The sequence below is a fragment of the Tetrao urogallus genome (genome assembly GCF_951394365.1).
Source record: "Tetrao urogallus genome assembly, chromosome: 7".
In the NCBI taxonomy this organism is placed as follows: domain Eukaryota; kingdom Metazoa; phylum Chordata; class Aves; order Galliformes; family Phasianidae; genus Tetrao; species Tetrao urogallus.
This window is the reverse complement of record NC_136820.1, coordinates 30,792,419-30,807,828: the sequence shown is the minus strand read 5'-3', so window position 1 is coordinate 30,807,828 and position 15,410 is coordinate 30,792,419.

Below are 15,410 nucleotides of genomic sequence, written 5' to 3'. Positions count from 1 at the left end.
CGCATAAAGAAAATAGCAGAGTAGCTCCTAACAAACATATCATAGCAAATTATTCATGAATTTTCTTTCGAGCAAATGAATATCTTCTATTCTCCTCAACAGAAAGTCCTGAGCTCCAAGTTTTGACAAAGCTTATAAAGAATAATTGTTTGAGACAATAAATCCTCCTACAGAGGACATTGCATTTCCCACATCTTTGCTTTTTATCAGGAGAACACTAAAGCTGCCCGGAGGCTCTTCAAACAGATGAAGTATAGGCCTAAACAGATGTGTTTAATGTTGTCTAAATCATAGCGAAGTACTGAGAGAGCTGGAAATCTCACCACCTCCAACTTTCCCGTAAGCACGTAAGACTCAGCTATAACTGGTGTAATTTCCTTGGCCTCTTTAGGGTTGTTGTGCTTTTTGGAGAGGTATAGGTATCAAGATTTAATCCAACTGCAAGAGTGAGAAGATTTCAGAAAACACCCAAAGCTGAGTGACGGTGAGAAGAGGCAGGTCTGTCTGGAGTGCAAAGTGGGGGCACTGGATTTATCCCCACTATAATGCTCAGGAGATGTTCTGAGACCTTGAAAGATATGTTTTGAAGCCCACAAAGCGTACATGACAAGCACCTTTTGGATTCCTGCTGTGTCCTCCAAGGCTGTCTTCTCTGTCAGTGAAGCTATTCTTCTGTGCATCTTTTGTCTGCTATTTAGAGACATTAACAAATAGCTCTGTCTGACAAAGAAGTAACACTAGAAATAATGAAGCCTGGCTTCCCAGGGATTTGTGTTTCTTGGCTGATTACAAGCGCTGATTGAAACTGTTTCCAATCACAGGAGATCACTCCTTCAAGATTTCTTCTCATGTGGATTTTCAGATCTTTAAATGTGTACTGTCACAGTACAGTCTTTCATTTCTTAGGACTCTTACGTGGAGTCTTCAACTGCCTATTTTATGACACTGAAGAAAAACAAAACCCTCACTTCTCCTGGTATATTTGTTTGAAAGCATCACTAAAACAGTGGTTGAGGGACACACAAAATACATACACTCTCATCCCTCAATATGATCAGAGAAACCTCACTTTCTACAGAAATCAAGGTAAAATAACATCAGATTGGAATTAGGTACCATTGCACGAGCAACTGACCAAAATCATGCCTTTGGCCCACTACAAATGTAAGAGTTCAAAACAGTGTATTTATTTTGAGCTCTAACAATATGTGATAAGTCCAATTGTCTTCCCATTTATACTAATGGAATTGTTGATTTTCAATTAACTTGTTTTTGGATTGGATTGGTGTAAACACAAAGATAACAGAGCCCAAGTGACACCTGCGATAAAACAGAAAGTGAGGTAGCTGCTGCAGCATAGAAGCTTCTGAGGTGATGGACCTGGCTGCCTTGTGCTCTTAGCAATCTGAGGAGTGGGTGGGAGCGTATGAAAGATTTAAGCAAAAGTGGCATGAATGTGAAGCTTTCTTGCCAAAACAAATATATGTGGATTTGCAGCATGTCTGGAATGAGGCCAAGCATATTTTCTTACAGAAAGTTCATTAATCTGCATTCTTGCTTACATAAACCCATACACTGAAATGCTGTCATAAAAAAGTGTTTAAAGATACTCCATTTAACAGTGGATAGCTTCATCAGCACTCTTACTCACTCAATATGAAGTAATTAAATGTATTATTTGCTTCTTTTGTTTTCCTTTCTTTCTTTTACATGGAATTGAAATTTTTTGTGTCCTACTTGACTGCAGTCAAGTGGCATCTGCAGAGCCGTGCCTATGTTTAGGAAAAATGAACACTGATATTTTCAGAAAGAAAGAAATGGTGTTCCTCACAAAAAAAGTGACAGTTTTAAATGCGGTTGCATTTTGCAGTAAGGAAAAATTACCAGGCTTTTATTTTTAAAAACTCTTTCCTGATACAGAAATTCTTCTTCTTAATGAGGCAATAATTTCAGGAGTGTTCAAACAACGGCCCTAAGCTACAGGCTTTGAAAATTAGCAGCTGAGAAGCCTGAATTTAAAAACATGCTTTGAAAATACTGACAAAGAAACACCAGCAGAGGTGATATTTGTCAAAAATTTGCAGAACTGTTGAGAGCAGCCTCTTCTACTGAGAAATGGAGAGATCTCATTTTTTGTAGAGTTCTTTTGTCTGAAATTCCCTTTGAATTCAGCTCAGGTTTTGCACATGGCTGAGCCAGTAACTCCCTCTCCTGGAAAGCGGGAAGGGGTTTTAAGTTGTGGATCATTGCTTCAGCTCCTCTCCTTGGCACTGGCAGGAATGAAATGTCTCTGCCAGAGTAATGCACATCAGCTGCTGACCTGGAAGCACAGCAGTGTCGCCTAATTGCTCACAGTGCTGCACAGGGCAGCCCGTGCTATCCCACGTCATGGTCTGCTGCACAGGGCCACAGCAGAACTCACACAGGATCTCTGACATATCTCTGCTGCCATCTTCACAGAGAAGGCACATGAGTTTCTGGTGATCCTGAGTCTCAATCAGATTTTCTGGGCATCTCATTCCCATCTCTGTGAAATATGTAGGGTCAAGGCAAAAGTTACGCTTTTGGTTCTGCACCCCAAGACCATTTAATATACAGTTAAGTAACACCAGGCCATATTGCAGTGAAGGCAAAGGTGGATATCTGGGACATGACGTGGAGCAGAGGCAAATGAAAATTTTAAGTATTCTTATTAAACTTAAGAAGAGGTAATAAAGAGGGCACTCACGGGTACAAAATTCCTTCATTTTACAAACAAATAATGAAAAAAGCAAAGGCCAGGCTGGAGAAAATAACTTATTTTTTTGCTAGTAGGGAATTTTGCTCAAAACCCTTCAATCTTAATTTTACAATGACAAATAAATGATTCCTTAATTTCTTACTGCTTATCATCAATCAGATAGCAACTGGTAGAGTTAACTTCTCATAAAAAAATTACTGCTTTTGGTAATGATGCAGGTTGGTGATCCAGAGGTTTGGATTCAATTTCCAATCTAGTTATCAAAGAAAAAAAAATTAGATCTGCACAGAGGAAGTGCTGACCTCTTGCTCTGCTTGTATAAATCTTCCACAAATTTTACAAGCAAAAGAATTTAGATCCACTGGATGCTTTTTATGATTTTTTCCCCCCAAATATCTGTGCAGTCAGATAACAAATGCACCCTGACCCTAACACTCCAGAGCTGCTTAGTTCTGGAAGTCATTGAGATCTGCTCAGTATAATTTGGGGTAAAAATGAGCTGAATGTCTGTGCTGTGAGGTACAAAAGAAAGTGTCATGCTGATTTTGTAATTGCCTAATTGGACTAAATAATTTCCTCCCACAGGGTGACCCTCTCTTGCAGCTCCACCAAGGATCTGCAATACAAAATGAGGAACTGAGTTTTCTGAATAAACCCATTGTCTTTATTGTGTTACCATTTTATGCTATTACGGTTATTGCATAATTACCCTCTTGTGATGAGTATTCATGTCTTCTTTTACACATTTCCTGCTCTCATGCTCCTTGTAGCATGGGACCACCCCAGAGACATCCTTCATCAAACATTCTTGGTGTGCTAATGATGCCAGAAAGTGTTTTTTGCTCTTTGGCAATCAACCTCTCCACTGAATTTCCTAACACTTCAGGCTTGTTTATCTGGAGGCCTACAGAAGCTTGCTCATATAATTGGTATCACTAATGGATTGGTGACAGGCATCAGTGAAAAACTTTGATCCCCGTCCTCAGGTGCTGTAAGTTGTCTGGAATGGACAACTGAGCTGCTTTCACCATTGATCAAGCAGTTTGTAGCAGATTATTATAATTAAGCACCTTTGAAGTGCCAAGTTTTATGAAGCTCTGGCGTGGTTCAGGTTGTAGAATTCAAATGAGATTTATTAGTATGAGATTTATTAATATTCTTATTTTCTTTTCTTTTCTTATAGGATATTGTGCAGCTTATGAAAATGGTTTCTCTGCACATTCAGATTTGTTGTGGTGAGACTGCTCCACCTGGGGAAGGCACATCACCCAGAGCTGAGAACAATCCTCGCTCCTTATTTCATCTTAACCTCACATGTACCAAAGTAAGTCATAGGATATGCATCTCCCAGTGGAGTTCTATACCTCACTGAGCCATGGAATTCCTGCCAGTAGTGCTGGAGCTGTCTCCACCAAGGCTATGGTATTCCTCAGGTCCCAGAGAGGATCACATCAACATTTCAGCCAAGCAAAAAGACAGTTTGAAGCCACCTTAGTGATCCTGCCTCCAGGTCTATGCTCAGCAGTCATTGCGAGCTCAGGAAGCAGCTTTGTCAGACCCTTAATTAGCACTTTTGTTGGCAGCTGTTCCCACTCCTCCTGTTTCCCAGCAGCACCGCCACAACCAGTGCTCACCCTGCTGCCGCCTACAGCTGCTCAACCCATCTCAGCACTGTGTCCAGGCTGCCACCACAGCTGGCTGCTCAGCAAATCTCCACAGGGAAAAGAGCCGAGACCACCAAACAAAAAGGAAGGAAACTGGACACCCAGATGGAACCAGTCTGCCAAGTGTGCTTCAGCCAGGCCAAGAAACCAGGCTGCATGCTGGAGGACTTCGATGGGAGGAGATAAGTGAGAAAGTGCTGGAAATCTGAATTTATCCACTTCTAATCTGAAACATGACTTCAATTAAGTGAGCTTACTGTATTATTGTCCATACTAGCACTTGAGAGAAATACGTGTTGAAGAAATTTTGATGGAGACTAGGTGGGTCTAAATAGCAAGGTCAAACAAGGAAAACCACGTCTTTTCTATTTTTGAGCATGCATAAAGGCACTAAGTCAAACATTTGATCTACAATATGCACACGTACAGGTGACTTTCAAATATCTCTTCCCACCTTTTCTTCCCCCCAAAAGCAGCTTTCAGAAACCAGAATTAATATACATAAAAACCCCAAGAGAAAAAACAAACAAAAGTAAAAAAGCCAGCATCCCATAAATTGTAGTGTGGAGCATAAAAAAAACCAAAATGTTGCAGTTGCACTCTGCTAGCCCTGTCACTGAGAACAGAATGGGAGAAATGGTTGGCTCAAAACTTGAAGTTACCACATAAACAGATTTCAATAGAAACAGACCAGGAAGCAGTGAGAGAGGCCTTAAAACGCTCTGATGTGAAGTATTCTCCCTGAAGGCCTTGGTTGCTGTCTCTGTATTCTTGAGGCACAACAGGAATGGATACGTAGGGAGGAAAAGCTGTTTCTGAGTGCCTCACACCCATGCCAAGCACACTGTCAGGTGCTGTCCTTGAAGTAGCTGTGGCCTGATCCTGAGAGCTGAACTGCTGTGAGCGGTGGGATTGCTGCACTAACCCAAGAGCAGCTGAAAGCATCCCCAGGCAGCACTGTGATGTGAATGAGGCACAGTTCAGAAGGTAGGACAGTCACTTCTAAAGTGGGCTCCTGCTCTCAAACAAAACTAATGTAAGTAAAATGCTTTGTTAACAGTTTTGCAACACAAAGTAGACTGCTTATCCAGTTCTGTTTTCTGCTTTTGACTAAGAGAAATAATTTTAAAAATGCCATCTGAGTAGAAGTGTATAAATATGAAAAGTGCTTGATAGGTTTGAATAAGCAAATTCCTGTATGGATGAAGAAAGTACAGGGATGCTTGATTTTTCAATGACTTTTGTAATATTCTGGTATGTAGTCATGGTGTCACCTCAGTTATTACAACTTCATGCTTGCCAAAATCATTGCTATTAACAAAACCAGGAGCTTTGGAAAGTCACATCTAAAAAAGAATTTACATCTTTCACTGATTTAATCCTTTCAGAATGTTTGAAAAATCTGAAAAAAAACTGCTCTGTGCTGTGAGTGACAGTTCATATTTGTAGATTTAGGGGGGATATGAAATCTTCCTGTATCAAAGCTGACAAACAGTTCTGGCAGCTACAAACATTCTCTGAATTAATAACATCGTGCTGGCATAAGACAATGCTCAAGAAAAATCCATTTCTTTCTGCAGCACTGAAATCTCTCACTTCTAAAATATTAAACAGTTTTAAAATTGGTATGCTACTTGAAAAGGAAAACATGAAATCCACATGTGAGTCCAGAAGTGAAAAGAATCCTTAGCTCTATTATTACAAGTAGTTTATGATTGGTGGTAAATCAAATGCCCTTGGAGTGCCTCCACTTATTACTAAAATTCAAACCAGAATTTTAGCTCTCTCTTAGGAAGGAATATCCTATTTCCAGATTCATCTCTTAAAACCCACTGACCAACACTTATTTGCAGAAGATTTCTCCACTTCCTTAAATGCAGCAAACACCTCTGAAAGATTAGATAAACTTGTTGCCAGTTATGTAAATCTGAATACCATTATGTAAATCTGAATACCAATGGGCTGATTCAAAGTTTGGTTGCCCTAACTTTACAGATAAAACTATGTAAACTATGTCTCTATTTTACAGTGCTTCCTTAGATCATCTCTCAGTGACTAAAATATTATGTAATGTCAATAAAAGCCCTGGCTTTGTATTTTATGTGTAGCAGGGAGAAAAGCTAAGGTCAAATTTCAGTACCCTGATGGTTGAGTTCAAACCCACCTAAACCTCCTGGGAGGTCAGCCTTGCCATTCTAGGCATTCCCTAATCCCACCTGCAGAAATGAGAGAAACCTGCAGATCGGATGACCTCTGTAAAACTCACCTGTGCACTCAACCTCCTCCTCTCCCCTGAGCAAACCAGAGCCTTCCAGCCGGTGAGGTGCTGTTAGTGCTAGGGCAAGGTCTGCTCTTAGATGCTGCAGAGAGGTCCTGTGCCTGGGGAAGAATGCAGAAACCTGACAGCCTCGCTGGCATTTATCTAGTAGAAGCTAGAGTGCACGTGGGAGGGAGAGATGAGGAGGTGTTGCAAGCCCCATCTATCCATGCTGGGTGAAAGAACTTCCCGTGTAAGTTGTTGGGGAAAGTCCCAGCCCATGTATTTACAGCTGAGGTGAAGCTGTGGTTGTTTTTTTAAAGCAGGCACTGGCTTGTCCCTTGGCTATTGGCCAGAAAGTTTTGGCTGTGTTTCCTGCTCCTGGAGGACTAACTTGAGAACTGCAGAAGTCAAGAATGTTTAAGAATACAACAGGAGCTATTTGCCTGGAAGGAGAGCTCTCTTTGTGTCGTTCCTGGGTCATTCCAGCTGTGGGTAGGGATAGTAAGAATGTCACCTTGGGGTGAAGGAATTTGATATGAGGATGGCTGAAAGTACCAGATCTCTGAGATTTTCTATGTATTCTTGGCAGTGACCCCGTGGAGTCAGAGCCAGTCATGCATTTGTACTGAGAAATGCATCTTTAAGGCAGAAGTCTGGGAGTATGCAAAATTCTGGATGTTATGCATCTGTTTGGAATGGGGTACAATTCAAAACAGATGCCTTAAGCATCAGGAGATCAGAGGAGTGGATTGTTGTCCAAATAGGAGAAAGGGGCTCAGAGTGTCCCAATAACAGTGAGTTTTTATAAGAAGTTTGGGAAATAAACTGAAGGGGATTCAAATAAGGTTGCACTCAAAATCTGGAAGAAATGTTTGCCAGTAAAGCGAAAGAAATATCCAAAAGATGATATCACTTTGGAAGAACTTGCAAGAGTCAGCAAGGTGTACAAGACATGGGCAGAGAGAATGACCTGGCTGTGGTTTTCTTCTAGGAGCAAAGGGCACTGAGAAAGTGAAAATATCAGGTTAATCAGAATAGCATTCATTTTCAGCACATCCATCAACTAATATGCTGTCAAAAATAGTGTTATTACACCTAAAAGAAGATCTTAAGGGAGTGCAAAGGGAGACAGTTAATTCACAAAGCTTAAAATCACAAGGTTAACTCCATAAGGAATATAAAAGAAATAAATGAATACGTAATAAATGGAAAAAGAGGAGAAATGCTATGCCTTTGAGACCATCAAAGCTATCTAAGCATTTAAAGCCCACATCATAATATGAAAATAAAAAGCTGAGAAAGAATTTGAAGCCATTTCTCAGTAGACCAAGACCTCAAGAATATTAAGTAGTGTAGGAAATGTTGAATTGTCCAACAATTTTCACACCTATGCAAGTCCTTTACTTAGTAAGGCCATACTTTAAGAAGGAGCTGGATCCACTCCTTGGGATGGGTAGTGGAACTAAATGAAGTAGTTCTTGTAGCTGCAGAGAAATCAGATGAAACCTCTTGTTTGTCCATAGTTGTACTCAAAGGAACAAAACAAGTTTGTTATGCTGCCAAGAGGAGATATGGTAAGTGACAAATACCTTTCTGTCCTTAGTACTTCAGTGGGCTGCTGGCATGTGCTCATATTAGGAAAAAGAAAAGAACAGGTGTTTTTGAACTTTCATAAAACCTTTGTGAGTTGCACTGTTTTCTCAGATGTCTATTTAGGCTGCATATGGCACCTGAGGGAAAAAGGTGATAAATTTTTCATGCCATTCAGGTTAGTGAGATTTATACAGACGACATTTAGATTTGATGAAAAGCGTCAGCTCATAGCAGCCTCGGAAAGAAAACTGTGCTGCTGGGCTGAAGCTGGACAAACAACACTGTAAATGCCATGTAACACTAATAATAATATACTTGAAGAAAAATTAGAACAAAAAAACAAGTCAATCATCAGAAAATATTTGGCTTGTCTATTCCAGCAATATTTGGGTGCTGAAATGTATAGAGAATATGTACCTAATGCAGTTTCTTCAGAATGCCATCAGGCAGAGATTTCCAGTGATCTAGGATGTAATTATTGAAAAATTTGAGAAACAGAAGGAGTTGCTTAGACATCTCAGAACTTAGAGGATATCATCCTTGATGGCTTTGGGCGTATGTTGATGTAGTCCTTTTAAACACTGTGGTTTAAAAAATCACAATAGTTTATGAGTTAACAAAATGCAGGCATGAATATATTCAGAGGAAAAAAATATATTTAATCTTAGATGTGGAAATAAACAGAACCATACATTTTTATTAACTGAAGGCCAGTAATATTTGAAATAGATTATAAATCAGAAGAAATTACCAAATAGAGCTTGGCTAATGGTTATTTTTCATTATTTTTTTCAATTATGAAATGTGACTCACTACTTCAATATAACCTTGAAATTGAAGGCAGGATTTGCAGAGCATTTGACAATGGAGCCAAATCCAGGCATAAATTTGTTCATGTCACTCTTACTGCAACAACAGTTACCAGGGATAAGGTGCTTCAGAAAATAAATTCGTGTCATTAATGAAATATTAAATTTAACCTTAAAACATGAGAGTGGTGAACTCAACAGTGCTACTTAGAAAGATCTTCCAAAGCATGTGTGGATAATTTCAGGATTCAAAAGTAAAAGGAAAAAGCCAGGGACATCTTGTAAGTGAGTTTCAGCTCAGCAATTGTGTTTAGTAATAGAATAAGAGGTATCTTATATCACAGAATCACAGAATCACAGAATCACCCGGGTTGGAAGGGACCTCAAGGATCATGTAGTTCCACCCCCCCTGCCTAGCAGGGCCACCAAACATACACATTTAGATCAGGTTGCCCAGGACCCCGTCCAACCTGGCCTTGAACACGTCCAAGGACGGGGCATCCACAACCTCCCTGGGCAGCCCGTTCCAGGGCCTAACCACTCTCCTTGTAAAGAAATATATCATGTGACCACGAAGACTGTATCTAGTGAGTTTACAGAAAACAGAAAAACAGGAAAAAAACTGAATCACAAGAGGCTGTGTTGATTTGCACTTACAGTGTCTGTGTTTCAAGCCATTGTTCTCCTTTTCCCGTGAGATAGCCTTACAATCTCCTTACTATTTGCCCCTGACAAGAATACCGCAGAAAAATGCAGTATGTGTCAAATTTATTTTGGCTAACATTACATACCTGACAATAGGCAAAAGCTCAGCAAACACAAGTTTGTGCAGGGAATTAATGCTCTTAGAGAGGTTTTGTCCAGTTCCTCAGTCCAATAAAGCAATGGAAAAAGTCATCAAAATACCAAGATTTACTGCAGAGTCCAAGTCAGACTAAGAAATGGATGCACCACATCTCAGGGTCAGGAAATCCCTATCAACATGGGTTTGGCACCTATTCTGCAAACACCTGGAAACAAGGATTTGCATGTTGGCATCAGACTCAGTTGCAAACGTGCAGAAATATGGATACAGGCAAATAGCACCCACATAGACATCAGCTGGAGCCCTGGGAATTGTTGGTGCTTTATGGTCTGCATTGAGGCAGGAGAAATGGCCTCACACTGGAATGTGCTCCAGGCCAGGGTGTTGGAGCAATTGCAGAGCCAGGCAGAGCTGCTCTGTCCTGTCAGAGAAGGGAAGGGTGCTGGTAATCAACCTGTTAGCCCTGTCCCTGCCATGGGACAGGGCTTCAGCACATTGCATTCCTTAACTCTGCCTAAGCTAGTGGTGGGGAGTGCTGGCATGCTTCTGGCTGGACTGTGTGGGTTCTTGCTGGTGTCCAGTTCCTCCTGGCACTGGAGGGACAGCCTATATCTGCACTTTGTCCCTGTGATGGAGCAGAGGGTTATACATGTCCATGTTGCAATTTGGGCTGCTTTTTGGGTGACCTGTTGGTGGCAAGCATTGAATCTGGGTACACAGGTACACATAAGTGCTGGGCTGCTTTCCCTCCTCTTAGTCCCCCAGTGCCTCTCAGCTTCTGTTTCCACTTCTCCCTTCACCTCTCCATGCAAAAGCCCCAGTGCCATCAGGAAGAAGGAGCACAAGAGAAGGGAGTCTATGACTGTGGGGCTTGCCTTCACTTCTAAGGGCACCCTACTTGAGACAACAGCCCCCATCAGCGAGGAGTGTGCCCTGCTTTGTGCCCCCTTCTGTGATTCTTCTGATATATTTTTGAGTTCTCTACCCCCTATTCTGTTTTCTTCTTTTTTTTTTTTTTTCCTACCCACTTGTTATTTTCTCTCATCAGTTGACTGTGCTCCTTTTTCTAGGAAAAAAAAGAGCAGTTGTGTTACAAAGCTACATGTTGTTTGTAGGAGGTTGTTTCCCCAGGCTCAGAGACATTGTGGAAGAAGAGATGACAACCTTCTAAAAAAACCCAGAAGGGAAATAGAAGAAAAGAGGCACAGAGCCTGTCACTTTGTGCTGCAAAATCTCCATCAGACAATAAACACACACTGAACACGCACTATGCATGTCCCAGGACATGCAATCAGGTTTGCTGCCCCTAAGAGAAGCAGCTCAGGTGCCCTAGGGGAGGCAACATGCTTGTGGGACACTGCAGGGCACCTCGAAGGCTGATGGAAATTTACTGATAAATGCAATCTCCAAGTTGGTGATAAACATTTGCAAGTCTCTGATATATCACTGTTTGAAATACGGTTGTTTTTATGTTTTCCTTGGCAGAGAAGGTATAGTCTTGGGATTGTACCTTAAAGTTTTAGCATCTGAAACAAAAGTTCTGGCTACAGCGTTTTAAAGCCTTTCTTTGTTATACACAGCCTTCACGGATCAGAGGACATAGTAAAGCAGATCTGTTGCCAGGTACTTATTCTGAGGCCCAAAATTGCAAACATATTCAGACATCTGCCTCTTCTGGAAGACAGCATGGCTTTCAGGATTTATATATTACAGATCTCACTGATGCTGGAATAACATGGATTTCTACCTGAAAATAGGGCATGCAGTAGCATGTTTTAAAAATGAGCTTTGTCCTGTATTCTCTGCTCCATATAATGGCATTTCTGAGCGAAACATATTTGCTGGGAGTGAAAAATTGGGACCATAGTGTTTAGGAGTAGCTGGCTTACCATCAGCTTTCCTACAATGAATAAAAATATGATTCTTGTACCCTTCACAAAGTCACAGGTGCAGGTCTTGCTGTTAAATCCATGAGGTATTTGCTCAAAGGCATTATCATTGGCTAGAAATAATTTGGAATAACTTCAGGTTCCTTTACTCTGAAGCTGTTCTATGAAAATTGATTTTAAAAGTGTTTAGGAGTCAAATTAGATTGCATTTCCCTTTCAAAAAAGTCAACAAACTTTCTTGTACTCTGCATAACACTACTGTAATGGCTAGCTTTCTACATGTGCTCTGGCTGAAGCTGTCAACTGCAAATATTTGCAATCAATTTCTACAGTGGGAATTTCCAGGCCATTGCTAAACATAAGCTTTAGTTTTCTTTCTTGCATAGTGATTTATCTATGAGACTGTGAGAGAACCACCGGGCATGCAAGCCGCTGAGCAGCACAAAAGTCTCTTAAAATTACAGATTAAGATCAACAGCATTTGCTAAGGTGCTCAGCAAGTGAAACCAAAACTCAAAAATAGTCAAACAGAGCTGAAGTGTGGTGTAGTCAGATGTTCAAAGCTAGGGAGCAGGTGAATTTTTTGGAGGAGAAATCAATTTAGAGCTCTCTATATCCATAAAAATCTCTAACCACATTCAGCCTGTCCACATAACCAAAACATGCTTCATTTTGATCATCGTCTGACAAAAAAATGTTTAAGAAAGCGAGGAGAATGAGGAAGAGAATCCTTTTTCATGTTGTCAGAAGTGGGACTGACACGTGAAAGGGCTGGAAGCTGGTAATGACTGAAGACTTTTCCATTTGCTGTTTCCTGCTTGGCAAAAGCTTTCTTTGTTTCCTGCCCATAAAGATAATCTCTGGAAAGGAACTACATTTACATACATATGTGTGTATGTATGGGTGTCTCAAACGTGTATGTGATTTCTCAAGAGACATGCCCCTAGAGTATCATGTCTTTTTATTCTAAGTAAAAGGAATTTTGGTCAGGTGGCATTTGTCATTTACTCATCGAATGACATTTCCATTTCTGAATAGCACTTTCAATACCATTTGGTTTCAGCCTTCCTTGCTGTTTCTGCAGACAAAGCTACCTTATGTCCAGAGATAGCTCTTGTGCAAGCTTGTGAAGGCTGCCCAGAGTTCCTCTTGCATTTAAGCTTGTTGCTTCATTTCTAATTAGTTTTTTCTAAAATTATGATAAACACGTGACACTGTTGTTCACTTGGTTTCTGGGAACATACTCCACTGAAAGCAGTGTCTACTAGGAAGTCGTAAAGTCTCTGATGTATTTGATACAGTCATTGGCTGATATGGAGAAATATGCAGGATTTAAAATTCCCAGCATTTCGCAGATAAACTACAATGAATTTGTGTAAGATAGAAAGCAAAGTACCTGCAACTGAAATATTCTGAGAATAACATCCTGGTATGGTATAAGAAAGAGTTTCTTGAAAGAATATTGACAAATTTCAGTCCATGGCCCAAAGCAATATCCCCTGCTTAGTACTTTATTCCATTCCTTGAAGCAGAACTGTCATATTTAGAGGAGGTAAATAAGAGGTGCTTTATGTATTCCGAGAAGCTGAATATCCTTTCTGTGCATTCAAAATATTAGAAATCCTTCATCTTAAATTGTTTTATTTTAACTTTAATTTTGAAAAAGTCAGCATTTCATCTCATTTCCCATGCTTGGGATGCAATTGTATTCTGAAATTTGAAATTGCTTGTGAGAGAGGAAATAAGCTTTTTAATTTCTGCCCATAACTATGCCAGACTATTTTTTACTATTTATGTAGTGTCTTTTCAGCTATACTCTAGCTAATGTAAAAATGAGCCGCAAGGAAAATTGACCCTATTAATGACGGCATAGAATATGAAAAGAGATCACTGTGCTGGAAAAGAGCTCAAAAGCCCCAGCTGCATTTTCAGCATCTCCTTCTAGCAGCTACGTAACCCCACTGGAATAGCCAGAGATTTTGCAGAGTTCAGTAACTGTTGAAGTCATACCCACAGCCAAACTACTCAAAAATAAGACCAGGTCGCAGATCGTCTGAGCTAAACTATCTCTTCCTTCCATGCTCTTCACTTATTCTGATGAATAATACCACATTAGGTTAAATCTCTTCCTGTGAACTCTGCAGTGCTTAAATCCCCCATCAAGGTAGCTATGTGCACAGTATTTGTACTCTGCTTTAATCCTTCCTGACAACTTGTAGAAATAGATTTTCCAGTCACAAACTTCTTAATAGATATTTCTCGGTATCATTCCGCACAGAAAGAGCTTGAAAAGCATTGTTTTTCTTCTAGACTAGTTATACATACAGAATACATTTTTTGTTGCCCTGCTTTCCTGTTTTCCTTTTGAAAACAGGGACTTTATTATCATGTGGGCAATGAAAAGCAGACACAGACAAAAATAAAAGTTAACATTTAGCCTGGGAGGAATTCTTTTGATATATTTGGAGCAGTGCTAGCTTAAGAAGGTTAAAACTTCATTTCCAATGATACATTTATAGTATTACAGTTAATCAGAGGAAAAGGATTTGTATTGCATTATGACAGAGACCAATAAGAAGGGGACATAAAGATAAATAGGTTAAGTAAGTAGGTAAATGATGTCTGGTGCTAGCCTGGCACTGACAAAGAGGAATGTCTATATTGAACATCTGTAGTGTTGTCAGATCTCTGAGACTTTTCAGTAGGTTCAAGTGCTTATCATACCACTAGCCACCATTGCTATGCATGGCAGAAGATAGAAGAAAAAGGCATTTGAACAGCACAAGGTGCTAACTGAACTAAGTAAAACTGTTGCTTGGATGACTTCTCTCATTCAGCGAGCAGGATGGATCAAATTAAATGCAAGTAAGGTCATTAATCAGCTCTTTAATAAAACTAAGGCTATATGGTGAAGTGAGTTGCGTACAGAACAAATTCAGACAGCGCTAATAGTACCACCAGGAGAGAAGATGCAAAGCTGAGTGTGATCCAAGGGGTGACTATCCCAACATCCCTCTCCTCCCTCATAGCCCAGACTACTTTGGTGCTCGACTATCTTCATCTCAATTGAGAATGCAAAAGCCCTCTGACCTGTCTTATCTATATCATCTATCTATATCTACATCTACATCTACATCTACATCTACATCTATATCTATATCTATATCTATATCTATATCTATATATATATATATTTTTTTTTTTTTTTTTTTTCTGGAGGAAGAATAACATGTAGCCCAATGGAAAGAATGAGTTTCTTCAGAAGTGATTGTGTACTGTTATTATGGGCCACACTTACAAAAAAAAAAAAAAGAAATTGCTTTTCTTTGCAGAATAATAGTTATTCTGTCCTCAAATTCTCTTCCCTTCACACTTACTGACCTCCAAGCACTGACCATGCTTTTCTCTCTCTCTCTTCTCTTCTCTTCTCTTCTCTTCTCTTCTCTTCTCTTCTCTTCTCTTCTCTTCTCTTCTCTTCTCTTCTCTTCTCTTCTCTTCTCTTCTCTTCTCTTCTCTTCTCTTCTCTTCTCTTCTCTTCTTCTCTTCTCTTCTCTTCTCTTCTCTTCTCTTCTCTTCTCTTCTCTTCTCTTCTCTTCTCTTCTCTTCTCTTCTCTTCTCTTCTCTTCTCTTCTCTTCTCTTCTCTTCTCTT